Consider the following 14,280-nt stretch of genomic DNA (forward strand, 5'->3'; position numbering starts at 1 on the left):
AGGAAAAGCCCTTCAAGGCAGTAATTACTATCCTCATTTTAAAATAAGTGACTGATATTCAACAGAGAACTTCTCTAAGGTCATACTTCTATTAAGCGTAGACTTCTATGTGACCTCACAGCCTATCTTCTTCTATAATCTCATGCTGCTTTCAAGGTAGAGACATATGTCCAACCCAACAGAATGGTTCAAAGCTTTGTCAGCAATCCAGTGAATCTGTTTGTTGCAGAATGCCAAGAGAATTCTTATTTCCATTGAATAACTGACTTCTTAAATTATAAGAAAATTTCTTTAGTCTCTTACTTTGTTTAGCCTGCTTGATAGCTAAATTCCTAACACAGCTTCTTATTAATATACCATGTCCCTCTTATTGATTCATTTATACAAATATCTATATATATTTCCATATGCATAATTCCACAGTAACATGAAAAATGTATCCCATGAAAATCAAGAGATTCTCTCACAGATATAAAACTTTACACTGAAATACAAGCATTATATGGACAAATGTTACTCAAGATACACAGGCAAAAACTTAAATGAAAATATACAGTTTAAAAAAGTAATAAGGAAACCTTGTGCACGGACTTGACACTGGAGGTAGACTTGGGAAGAGGGGTGCTTGAAAGTGAAGAGGAGAGGGGCTGGCCCCGTGGCCGAGTGGTTAAGTTCGCGCGCTCTGCTGTAGGCGGCCCAGTGTTTCGTTAGTTCGAATCCTGGGTGCGGACATGGCACTGCTCATCAGACCACGCTGAGGCAGCGTCCCACATGCCACAACTAGAAGAACCCACAACGAAGAATACACAACTATGTACCGGGGGGGCTTTGGGGAGAAAAAGGAAAAAAATAAAATCTTTAAAAAAAAAAAAAAAAAAAAAAAGAAAGTGAAGAGGAGAAACAATCTGGTTAGTAAGCAAGGGGCTGAATGCACTGTGAAGTTTCACATCTTAAGATGATAAGTAGTCCCTGTATTTGAATTGCTTTGGTACGGACCACTTGCAAAAACATTCAATATTTCCCTTCTAAGATATAGTAAGCCAAAACATATACACGGAAAGTTCACTAAGTCATTGGTAAATAGTCCTGTGTTGACTTTTAATTTAGAAATAACTGGCCAAATTGATCCCAGCCTTCCTGACTACAATTTTCCCCCTGCAGAGTACATTGATTTGTATTACCTTATTGTTTTCTCTCATTGTTTGTCTTTCTTGTTGTTATTTTATTTTCCTACTGGTATAATATATGACCGGGGATATTGAATTTTCATGATTTTATGGATTTTGAGCACATAAATTCCCTTTAGTTGTCATCTTTCTACACTGAGTCTTCCTCTATTCACATGTTATAAGAATAATCTTTTTATTGATGTATAACATACAGAAAAGAGTATAAATCATAATTGTACAGCATGAGGAATTGTCACAAAATGAACACAATGGTGTAGTCAGCACCTAGATCAAGAAACAGAACATTACTAGCACCCAGGAGCCATCTTTGTTCCCCCAGCCACACCTCCTCCCTTCCCCACCTCTGCCCCAGGATAACCATTATTCTGACTTCTAACACCGGTTATTAGTTTGCCTGTTTTTGAATTTGATATTAATGGAATCCCATTGTATTCGTGTGTGTATGCGTGCGTTTGACTTCTGTCGTTTAACGTTATGTTTCTGAGGTTCATTGGCTTAGCAATTTTCACATCATTCTAATCTGCTATCCAGTATTTCATTGTTTGCCTGCCACAATTTATCCATTTTACTATTGATAGACATTGAGGTGATTTCCAGTGTGTGGCTATTATGAACAGTGCCACTATGAACATTCTAGTTTATGTCTTCTGATGAATATATGCATGGATTTTTTTGTGTATATCCCTAGGAGTAAGGTTTCTGGGTCACAGAATATATAAATATTCAGCTGTAGCAGATATTCCTAAATATTTTTGTCTCGTGATTGTACCAATTTACATTTCCAGAGCAGTGCATGAGAGTTGCAGTCTCTCTCCAACACTTTGAATTGTTGGCCTTTTACATTTTAGCTATTCCGGTGGTGTGTAGTTTTAATTTTAATTTTTCTAATGATCAATGAGATTGAGCACTTTTTCACATGCTTATTGGCCATTTTAGTATCTTCTTTTGTAAAGTACCTATTGAAGTCTTTACTGTTGGGTCATGTATCTTTTTCTTATTGATTTGTGGGAATACATTATATATATTGGATACAAGTTCTTTGTCAGATAGATGTACTGCTATTATTTGTTTCTCAATCTATAGCTTGCCTTTTCACTCTCTTTATGGTTCTTAATTCTACTGCAGGACAATTTATCAATTTTATTTCTTTATGGTTAATGATTTTTATGTCCTGTTTACAAAATCTTTGCCTATCCCAAGATCATGGAGATATCTTCTACTTTTTTTCTGAAACTTTTGATGTGTCAGTTTTCATGTGTAGGTCTACCATCAATCTGGAACTTTTGAGGGGCGGGAGGTATGGTGTTAAATAGAAGCCGAGATTTGGTTTTCTTTTTTTCCATGTGGATATCCAATTGAAGTGCTGGATGATGTTACTTTCCTCCACATAGGATTACCCTATCTTCTGGCAGTTTGATAGAGTTGGGGAAGTTCACTTCAGTTGAATAGGGCTGAGGTTATTTGAAACTCATCTACCATTTTGTATGATTTAATTGACCTCTAGTTTGACTCCTCTCCATGGATGAGTCCTCCAAGGGTCCCAAATGAGATTGCATCCCAAGACCTTTTCTTCTTTTTCTTTTTTTTACTTGCTTCCATTTTTTTAAATCAAGGTATAATTTACCTACAGTAAGATTTACTCTTTTTAGTGTACAGTTCTGCAAGTTTTGACAAATGCACACAGTTGTGTAACAACCGCCGCAATTAGATATAGAACAGCTCTGTCAACTCCAAAATGATTCTTCCTTTTCGAACTTTAAGTTTTCCCTGCTTCACTTCATGAGACTGCTGAAAACTGCCGTGCATTTCAGAAGCACTCCGCTTGGTTTCTTATTCTTCTACGTCCTCTGGTCCTTTGATTCTTAAAGATCCAGTAAATGCCTCGAGGGAGAAATCACTGAACATGAGTTCGCTTTTCCAGGGCTTCCTATTCTTCAGGATATTGGCCCCGTAAAGTCATGGTTCCTGCAGCAGCTCTCTGATGCCTTCAAACAGATTTTGGTTTTTTTGAATTTTATTCAGATTTTCTAGTTGTTCTCAATGAGAACGTTGGACTGCCACAGGTTATTCCATTACAGGCAAACACTTAAGTCAGTCTATTTACATTAAACAGACTCATTAAGACCCTCCTCCAAATTTTTTTTTTGTATAGATCCCAAAGGGTAAAAGAAATGTCAGTGTTGGCAGCTATGACTACTCCAAGTGTCAAGTCATGGAAAACGCTTTGGAGTCAAGCAAATGTGGGTTGCAATTCCAACTCTGCTACTTCCTAAGTGACAGTAAATCTGAATCTGTTTACTTGCTTTCTTTTTTTTTTTTTTTTGAGGAAGATTAGCCCTGAGCTAACATCTGCCGCCAATCCTCCTCCTTTTGCTGAGGAAGACTGGCCCTGAGCCAACATCTGTGCCCATCTTCCTCTACTTTATATGTGGGACACCTGCCACAGCATGGTTTGACAAGCAGTGTGTAGGTCTGCGCCCAGAATCCAAACCGGCGAACCCCAGGCCACTGAAGTGGAATGTGTGAACTTTAACCACTGCACCACCTGGCTGGCCCCTTCCTTGCTTTCAAATGGGGACAATAAAAACAACTGATTTCACAGTTCTCTTTTTAAGATTAAATGAAGTAACAGATATTAAATACCTTGCACATAGTAGGCATTCAATAAATTATAGCTATTATTATGTAATACATTATCATTTCTCCTGGAGCTATGAAATGCACTCATCTCTTAGAAATGATGGAGAAGTGGTGAGGGTAGGCGGTCCTTGAAAAGCAATACCCTTCTCTGAGCACCTTGTCAGCTGCTGAAGAGGGTGAATTTGATTGAGCCTGTTTTATTTACAACTGTAACAAGGTCATTCCCAGATACTGAGATACACACAGTACATTTTTTTTTCCTTAAAAGATCATAGAATTATACAAAAACTATCTGAGTTGGAGAGACCTTAAAAATCTATTCCAAATGCTTCATGTTACAGATGAAGGAATTGACGGTCCAAGAGTGGTTAAATGACTTGGTCAAGATCATTTCACTCATTAGTATTTATTTAAGTGACCCAAATTCCCTAAGATCACATATTTCTTCCCTTCTAAAATACTCCTAGCTCCCATATTCAACTATAAATGTAAAACAGAGACAAATCACAAGAGAGAATTATTAATGTTTTATTGTTACTGGCTCATTCTGACTAAAACCCATAGATCTATTTTTAAATATTTTATTTTAATTTCCATCCCCACAAATTATGTGACTTCCTGCCAACTAAGACTGAAATAGCTACTTACCATTCTTTTCCCATTCCAAGGATTATGTCCTGTAGCTTTTCATTTTTTTGTCTGTTATAAGAAATATTCTGCTGTATCCTCCAACACACAAGACTGAAAGGAACTCATAAGCCCAGAGAAAACAGCTCTCTTTGAGTTTACCAAGTGAAAGAGGGTGCAGGGGGACCTCCATTGCTCTGGGCGCTAGACACACAGGTGGCCATGTGCATCCCTGGTACTCTCCTCTCTGGGCAGGGACAGATCACCAGCACTGCAACCACCCTCGTGATTTCCAGCAAAATCAGCACTTGGAGCATCAGTTTTTGGTAAGTCCCCTTGTTCAGCACATCTTTCAGCATGTGTGTTCTGCTAACAGACAGATAAGCCTGAATCCCGTGCGGACCAAATAACTTGGAAGAGTTTCATGAGCACAGAGCACACAGTCATCTCATGAAAGTCTCTACCTCATGCCAGGATTCTCAAGGGCTCCTCCTAGAACACTCGTTCCACAGATCTCCACATGAGTTACTCCTTCCTAGAAATATATTTTCAGCCTAGATGTCTCCTCTTTGGAGAGACCATCCCTCATCATCCAGCCTCCAGTGGCCCCACGGTGGCCCTCTATCACATCATGCTGTTTTACTTACTCACTATCAGAAACATGCGTGTTGTCTATACCCCACCAGAATCTGTGAAAGCAGAGTTCTTGCTCATAACTATGAGTTCCATTCTGGCTCAGAGTACTAACTCAATGAATAAGTGAATGTGGGCGTGTATCCTTCCAATACACACATCAGGCTGGTTCAGTTTCTGGGTTTGAATACTGGCTTCACCACTTACCAGCTGGGTGAATTCAGGCAAAAGACTTAAATACAATGAACTTCTCCGTGCTTATCCTAAGGTAAGAATATGTATCTCACTAGGTTGTTAGAGTGACAAATGAGATCGATGTGTGCAACGTGCTCAGGACAGGGCTGGGCCCCAAATCCCTTAATACACAGTAGTTGTTAGTACCTCCATAATGAAATCAGAGCATATCATAAAAGAGTCATGGAGGGATTTTTAATGTAAATATAAATATTCAAATCAAGGGGTCTTAATTCAAACACATGGGGTAAAATTTTGGTAAAATTTTAAATTAATTAAAACCTGGTTCTTCTTGTTAGCTATACAAAGTTATTCCTTTTATAAAGGATCCCTATTTAACCTTTGCCATAACTCACTATTATAATAAGTTACCATTTGAGACCCTCCTCTTGATATCCACTTGGAAAATGACATCTTTCTGTGAAGACTTGTGGTAAGAATTTGAGAGTTTTAGCAAGTTTTTGCAAATATATACTGGCAACATTTTTCTATTTGTGTAGTCTAGGAAAGTGCTAGTTTCTGTTTCTTATGCTACTGAATGGCTTTCATTAGAGGTTTCCTGAGTGTTTCAGGAAAATCATTACTCTTGGAGGACTAGAAATCTGATTGAGAGGGGATAAATTCCTCCTTTCCTTTTATTACACCTTGATTCTCCCACAGCAAATGCTTTCATGTAAAACCCAATTTCCCCCCACACGCCTGAGCAGATGGTTCAGTCAAAGGAGCAATAAATAGCACCTGACTGTTTGCCGCTGGGAAGGGGACTCTGGAAGGAAGACAGGACCACTTGCCTAATGTAGCCCCGCTCTCTCTCCCTTCCCCTCTTCCTTCATCTCAGGTCTTTTTCTTCCTTACCATGTCCAGTCTAGACTCAGCTCTGCCTGCAGAGAATTTCAGCAACTGCTTCTGAGCCAGGTCGGCCAGAATCTATGTGTTGAGCACTGAATTAAAAGCTTAAAGGATCCAGTGAGTAATGGTTCACCCAGGCATCTATTAGAAGTTGCAAGGTAACTGACAGTACAGAAAGATCTTAAAACAGGGAGTAAGAACTTCATCAACTTTCTGCCCTTTTATCCTAAGTCTGAAAATAGACAGGAGAATAAATATATCTGAAGAGAAACTGCACTCTCAGTCACTTGGCCATTCCCTTGACGGTTTCCCTTGAAAGCCTTTCTAACTCTGTCTCATCAACAAGATAGTTCATGAACATGGACAGGGATATTACCGACCGAAAAAAAATTCTTTCCACTGATAGCATTGTTTCCTCTGTTTTTTTCTTTATTCATTCTTAAATTTAAAAAGTAAAATACTGAGAGGATGGGAGCAGGCGAAAGGGAAACGAGGCAAATAAATACTGACCCTGCCAGAGGGTTTGGGGAAGGAACTGTGAATTTTTTCTCTACAAATTTAAATGTCTCAGTATGTTCATTTTCAATTCAGGCAAGTCACTCCTAGCTTTCTTCTAGTCTCCTTTGCTTTCATTGGAGCCTGAGGGTCGAGATGGGAGGACTGTGTGGGGTGGGGACTGTAATGTACGCCAGCGTCTGAATGTAGGGAACTTTTTTTGAGGCGCGAATCACTGGGGAGCTCTATGGAGTATCCCATATGGTATTTTTTAAAAACTCCCCCAGAAGATTCTGACATACAGCCAGTCTGAGAATTATAAGGGATCAATGTACTACAAGGATCTTGAGGCTGAGTTCAACGGCTACTTGTTCGTTGTCGTATCCCCAATATGTTCCTGACACATAGAGGGTGCTCAATCCATATTTGTTTATAAATTTACCTACAGGAATACACGCTGTAATTTGTTCTCATCTGAACTGCATCCTCTAGAACTCTGCTAATCATTTAGCAAGTGGTTCTCAATTTGGAGCGAGGAAAAAGGGAGCAGAGACTGCTTTGAGAAATCAATGAAAGTTAATACACACAGCATTTGGCCTACAGTTTTGGGAAGTTCACAATGCCCCCTGAAACTCATCCATGGATTCCATTCATTCATTCAACAAATATTTCTTAATGCCCCACTGTGCTGGCAGGGGCCTAGGAGCTGTAAGGAACCGGAATATGAACAGAGTTTTCCAGCTAGGAGATACAGCACAGGTTTTCTTGTCTCCCTCCCCTCAGATTTATAGAAAAGACCTCCAAAATTTGGCCCACAGTAGAAGAAAAGGAATTTAAATGGGATTTGGAGTTCTTCCCACTTTCTGGCTTTGTAACCTAGAAGTGTAATTATATGCTTTATTACTCCAACCAGATTTTAGGCTCCTTAAGATCAGGGCTCACATCCCCAGAATGCTGAGCAGGGTACTTTAGATATAAGACAATACAACGATTGCTTAGACACGTGTGTTTGAGAGGAGAAGGAAGAGGTGGTCGAGATTGAGGGAGAGGAGCTGAAGACAGCCTGTGACTGCTCAAGAATAAGGAAATGGATGGCACCAGGTTTTACTGACTAATTTACAACCCCTCAAGGTTCCCTGATCCCTAGTTTGCCAACCAGCCTTCCCCAGATGGACACAAACCATACATAGCATGCTAGGCAGGTTTTTGTTTTGTTTTGTGTTTTACCTGTGAAACCTGAAATGAAAATCTAGGAATCCAGGACCAATTTTTAGCAGTGTGATTCCAAGTCAGTCCCTTAACCTCTGCGAGCTTCTGTTTCCTTCCAATTCAAAATGGCAGGGGGTGAGAATGGGGGGAAGCAAGGTGTCTTCTTCAGGTCCACTTGAGACCCATTATTCCACTAAATTAAAGGCAAATATTAAAAGCCCGAAGTTCATACTCAGCATCCCTTATAGCATCATGTTGGGGCAGGTTTAGGGGTGTGACAGTGATTTGCTGTCAAAATTATTGTTTCTTTGGTCCTTCTAATGTTTAATACTTATTGCTGTGTTTCAAATGCAAGAGCGTTAACTCTAGATTATCTCCTGGTACATTTCTATAATTATTCGTAATCCTCCAGAGCCTCCTCTTGTACCAACTAGTCAAGTTCCTAACCATCAACAGCAGAAAACTTTAACAAAGCAAAGAGTCTGAAGAGTCTTTGAGAGTTTGAAGCTTAGAAGACTTGAGGGTTGAGCTTAGAGAAAGGGTGTCCTTGACTATGTTCTAAAGCCTTTTGTCTTTGACTCTTGGCATTTGTAGTACTCCCTGTTTTGTATTAACCATACCACCTTCTCCACCCTATTTATTTAGAATAACTTAGGGGTTGACTCTGTAATCATTGTATTTATTTGTTTTTTAAATGCACAATATCTATATCTTATTCCTCCTTCAAGGTCCTAACAACAGTACCTGAGGAAGCAATAATATTTAAAAATATATAGTCTATGTTAATGAAAATTCACTCCACTTAATTATGTTTCCATCCTCCTTATTTATACCAGGTATCAGTAAAACATTCCAAGATCATTCGGTTGGATCCTGCAGGGATTGCTGATCAACCAGAAGGCTCAGAAGTGGACATCTGACTCCTTACCTGTGAGTAGAATTTATGTGGGTTTTTTGGAGGGGGGCAGTTCTGCTCTCAGCAATTATACAGCCTCTCTGCCTGAATTTCTAAATTCTTGCACCTAGAGGGATGTGAGAAACCAGTCTTTCTGCTAGGCCTCTCATTGTTTACTTTCCAGTCAACTAATCTATCAAGTTTGGAAGCAATTCTTTTCTTGATTCGTAATCTGATTTGTTTCCTTTATTTTTTCCTGCATATCTAATATCTTAAGCCAAACAGTCCCTGATCAATAATGAAGTCCTTATTTCCTGTGAAGAATGCTGATAACTTGAGGGAATAAAGAGATGATGAGTCAGCCTTCCAGGGTGAATAAGCTCATCTTTGCACAAATACTGGTGATTTCAGGAGCAATAAGTACCCCTCACTTTCAACAAATCCTGCTCGCTGGGGAGGAGAACCTCTACCAGCAGAGGGTCTACCCGGGGAGCAGGAAGAGGGGATTTCAGAAGGCAGAGGATGGAGAAACTAAAGGAAACTCCAATTGTTCGCAGTTTTGCCGAGGTTGGCACCAGTGGGAAGTAAAGCTTTTCAGGAATCGCACAGTTCTCAGGCAATTTTTGTTTCAGGATTATGTGAGTTGTACCCTGTATTAGTTTGCTAGGGCTGCCATAGCAAAGTACCCCAGACTGGGGGGCTTAAACAACAGAGATTTATTTTCTCACAGTTCTGGAGGCTAGAAGTCTGAGATCAAGGTGTCAGCAGGTTTGGTTTCTTCTACAGCCTCTCTCCTTGGCTTGCAGATGGCCATCTTCTCCCTGTGACTTCACATGGCCATCCTATTGCACGCACATGTGTTTGGAGTCTCTCTTTCTGTGTCCAGAATTTCCTATTCTTATAAGGACACTAGTCATATTGGATTAGTGCCACCCTAATGACCTCATTTTGACTTCATCACCTCTTTAAAGACCTGATCTCCAAATACAATTACATTCTGAGGCACTGGGGGTTAGGACTTCAACATACAAATTTCAGGGGAACAATTCAGTCTATAACACCCCATTATCATTTTTTTCTCTACTGTGTTGGTTTTTGGTTTATTGCATATGGACCTCCCTCTGATTCTCGTCTCCTGAACTCCCTTAGCATGTACATCACCCTCAGAGCGTTCCTTTTTTCTAGTGTGTTTTAGTCCTTTGTGAACAGCTCTCAGTTCCCTAGGACACGGTATAATTTTTGAAATTGAAGAGTGTGCCTTTTACATCTCTCACATTAGATAGAGGAGGTTTTGCATATAGTAAATTTTAATAATACTGACCAAATTAAATGACTGGTTGACTGAATGAATGGATAGATGATGAGACACAGCCTCTGAACCTACACCTTATTTGCCTTAAGACCATCTCCAAATGATAATTATAGTGGTGTTTTCTCCTCACTTGCTGCCCCCTCCTCCACCTCACAATAGGTGGAAATGGGTCAAGGCTTGAGAGAGGGCTGAAAGAAAAATATGATTAACTGATGGCGGCAGAGTTACCGCTCTCCTCAAAGAGGTAGGAGGTGGTAAATCACATGAACCTGCCCCAGATAAGGTCATTTTGCCATGAGAACATTGTCTTGGGAGCCAAGAGGGAAGGACGATGAGTTTAGATTGGGATTTACTGAGTTGGAGGAGCTGTGAGGCATCCGAGGGCATGTAGACCACAAGGGAAATGCAAGTCTGAAGCTCAGGTGAGAACTAGAGATAGAGAGGTTCACAGTCATAGTCTGCACAGAGGAATTAAGACCATGACAGTGGATGAGCCCACTCAGAAAGATTGTGTTGGGGGAGAGAAGCAGTGGTTTGAAACTGCCTCCGGAAATTGTATATAGACAACTTTCCTGGTAAATAACTGGAGAGGGACCCTCCCAAGAGAAAGAAATCTACATGGTACTTCTAATGAGGGTTTGTAACGACACGTACGTTAGCTAATGTGTATGTCTACCTATTTCTCTGTCCTCCTATTTTTTTGGGCCCTATTTGATTTCTTCTTCTGCCCTCTCTTTTAGGGGCTATGCCCCAAACATTCTTGTGAGTCTTGCCCTACCAGCTCTGGCTAATGCCACCCATGAGCATGTGTTTGACTCCCCAGGGAACATTATCTCATCTAGACAGTCAGTGAAGGGCTCAGTTGGGGGAAACATACCTCTTTTGCACTGAACTGCCTCCTTAGTCCATTGTTCCCTGCTGGTCCGCACACCACCTGTGCCCTCGAGGAGGCTTTGGCAACATTTTAGGGTTTCACGGCCAAGCTAGGATAGGGGCTGGTGGAGCATGAAGGGGCCAGGCTGTGGGTCATGATGGTCACAGCAAGCTTCTCCTCTTGGCCACGCCATCAAATGTCATTTCTAATGCGGCCACATTACCTGAGCACAGAATTTCCCTAATTTTTCCTGCTTACTGTGATGCAAATGAAGGTATTCCTTCATTCCTCTTTTTATTTCTCCTGTGTGATGTCTTCTCTTTTAAGTTTCCTCCTTGCTTTTTTTTTTTTCTTTTTTTCTCACTCTCTCCCTTAGTTCTCATTCTTGAGCGGAAACACTTGATCTTTCCTTGGGTTGTCTGATTATTTGTGAAAGAGGCTATCAGAGATCTGGAAGCTTGTCTCTTCTCTGCATATACCCACCCAATTTTTTGTAAATGAACTTGGAGATACCAGCTTTCTTCAGGTACCCACTTCTACACCTTCCTATTGCTGTTCTTCGAGTAGCCAGGAAAAGACGCCAGTTTTCTCGCAGCTACCCAAAACATCAATGACACCTGAGTAAGTGACTTTTACACAAATTGCTATTTTCATAAAATGAGAAAGGAGAAATTTTGAAGTTAAGAGAAAACAGCTCTGTGATCCATGAATGGCCTTGGTGGGGTGTTCCAAATGAATGGTGGCCGGTGACCTGCATGGTTGTCTTCCAACAGTGGTTCGTTAATTTCAGTCAGCTGTAGGATTTAGAGAGAAAGACAATTTTCTTATGAGCATGGAAAAGAAGTACTTTGAGTTGTAAGCACCTAGCAGGCTTTGCCCTAGTCTTAAAACAGCTTAAATGGGAGACTTTATGACCACCGTGGGCCTGTATTTTTGGAGTCAGTTGAAGCTCCAGATGGAGTGGAAAGAGAAGTGTTTTTTTCTTCCTCTTTTCTTGGTTTTGCAGAACGAGCCTCTCTAGACACCCTTGACAAAGTGTTCAGTCTCTTATTTAGTTCAAGTGTGCCCAAACTTGTTATGGAAGGATCTGAAGGAGTCTTTCTTAGACTAAGAGTCTTTGCTACAGATTTCTACTAGTGGCTGTGAAACAAGGTTCATGTGTGAGAAGGTCTTGAATACACTGGCTTCCCCAAGAGCCTCACCTCAGGGAGGCTGCTCCCAGGTCCTTATCATGCGGTATAAGGAGGAAAATATGCGGTGAGCCCAAGTTTGGTTAAAGACTGAGGGGTACAAGGAACATGGATTCCCATGGTCTTCCCAACATTCCGGAAACCGTCATGATAAGGACATTCCAGTACCGCCACATGCAGATTTTGTAACTCTGGCCAAATAATGGAGTTGCCCTGGCCAGGGAGTTGCACTTGGCCTTAAGAGGGGCCTCCATAGAAGTACACATTCCTGTCTAGCACAACTATTGATGGAAAGAGGTTGTGCCAGGGTGGACAAGCAGAGATGGGGGACAGAGATAGCCGGGAGAAAAACAGATAGCAGTGCCAGGAGTTCTTGCCTAGAACTCTTTTCCAGGCTTTTGTTCCAATAAGCACAAGTGAATATGCAGTAAAGAGAAAAAGAATGGTTTTGCTATTTAGCTTTCAACCAAAACTATCAAAAGTCTTACCTGAGGTACCAACTGTGATAGGATTTGTACAGTTCAAGGACACAGAGTCAACTGTTTCCCAATTCTGCTTTGGAGTGTTCAACAAAACGAAGTCGTGAACATCTTGCACCACTCCGTGCAGCCATACACCAACAGGACTTAAGAAGAATAAGCTCTCAATCCAAGGGGGAAAAGACTGAGACGTTTTCCTTCCTCCTATTCTCTATATCCCAGGTCCGACCTAATGCCAAATTAAATCTAGATTTTTTTTAAAGTTGACTTTCACTAGAGGAAAAGGCAGAGCTGCATTCCCTGAAACAGATATTTTAGGCCAAACTTATTACTTGCGTTTTTTTTTTTCTCTCCCTTTTTGCTAATTCAAAACAAAATGTCTATCATTCACTCTAACACCAGCCTTTAAGAGCTGGAGACAAATGGAGTCTGAATATTCACGCCAATGTAGTACAAATGAGCTGTGATTTCAGGATGCTGGCTGTTTCTCTGACAGGGGAAAAGAGCAGTTGACTAGTTTAATATCTTTGGCTGAAAACACTTTGTTAAAGAGGGATGGAGAAGGCCAACATTAATATTGAGTCCTGTTATTTAATAACTAAAAATGATACAGCGTGGAATAGGGCATCCTGAGTCTGGGGAAAACTGTGTTTATCATATCCAGAGGATGCAGAGGGGGCGTGAATACAAACATATGGTGGGCCTGAAGGAAGGAGCTCTTCTGAAAGCATTTTCTCTAAGTTCTGTAAAGAATTCCTCCCCTAACTATGTTATACCCACAATGTGACTCTGAATCCATCACAGGCTTAAAAAATATATAAATATAAAGACGTTCGTTATAAGGAGAAACTCTGGGGACATTTCTAACTGCCTCTCTCAGATTGCTGGCTAACGGTTTAAAGAAAAAGATGCAGTTGTAACCTGGGGTTGATGGGGGAGGCATGTCACCACCATTAGCACCATCTGCCCTTTTTCTTGTTCCTCAAACATACTCATTCAGTCACACAACCATTCATTCATTCTACAGCCACATATTGAATAAGACCTTCTCCATCCCAGCTGTTGTATTAGTCTGGGCTGCATTATCAGTTTTAGTATTCCTTCATTCTCTCCTATAAAAGGAATTTTTTTTAATGCAATGGAAAATTTGGTAAATCCAATCATGTGTTCATTAATGTAAGTTGTGATTTCTGAATCTTTTATTTGTTTTTCATTGGCCTCATCTTGCCGAGGAGTCATAATATTTTAAATTTTTCTGCTTTCTCATCTACCTAGCATACTTAATTATGTGGTTTACAGGCAAAACACTGCAATGCCCTGGCTATATTTGTAATTCGAGTTTTCTGCAAGTCACTTTGAAACAGGATGCATAATTGCCACCGACATTATTTTGTTTCCTAAATTCTTGTTTTCATGAATGATTTTTTAAAAAGGGGATATAACTATAGTTTCAAAGTAATTGAAAATTAAAAGCAAGGTAAGGGTGCTGTGACATTTTTATGGAATGCTCATAAGAATTAAAGGTGAGAGACCCAAAGAGGATTTGCCATGAAACCATGGAGCTTAAGTCACAAGGCCTTTCCTCTAGACAGGCGCCTGACACAACCCTGCCTAACTTTTTACGTTTAACACTGTATTCTCTTTCCTGAAGAA

At 40.4% G+C, this 14,280-nt stretch overlaps 1 protein-coding gene across 12 annotated transcripts in view; it reads left to right on the forward strand.

The window, feature by feature from the left end:
• Positions 1–14,280, forward strand: part of CALD1 (caldesmon 1) — a 183,232-nt gene that overhangs the window by 58,571 nt on the left and 110,381 nt on the right. For 10 of the 12 annotated variants that reach the window (XM_014739289.3, XM_014739293.3, XM_014739294.3 and 7 more), the window contains exon 2: positions 8,714–8,807. The gene's annotated coding sequence lies outside the window, so the exon portion shown is untranslated. Of the gene's footprint in view, positions 1–3,111; positions 4,784–8,713; positions 8,808–14,280 lie in introns of those variants that run through there. The other 2 variants (XM_070265838.1, XM_070265844.1) reach the window with 1 other exon arrangement.

The sequence above is a fragment of the Equus caballus genome, chromosome 4, assembly GCF_041296265.1.
Source record: "Equus caballus isolate H_3958 breed thoroughbred chromosome 4, TB-T2T, whole genome shotgun sequence".
Lineage (NCBI taxonomy): Eukaryota > Metazoa > Chordata > Mammalia > Perissodactyla > Equidae > Equus > Equus caballus.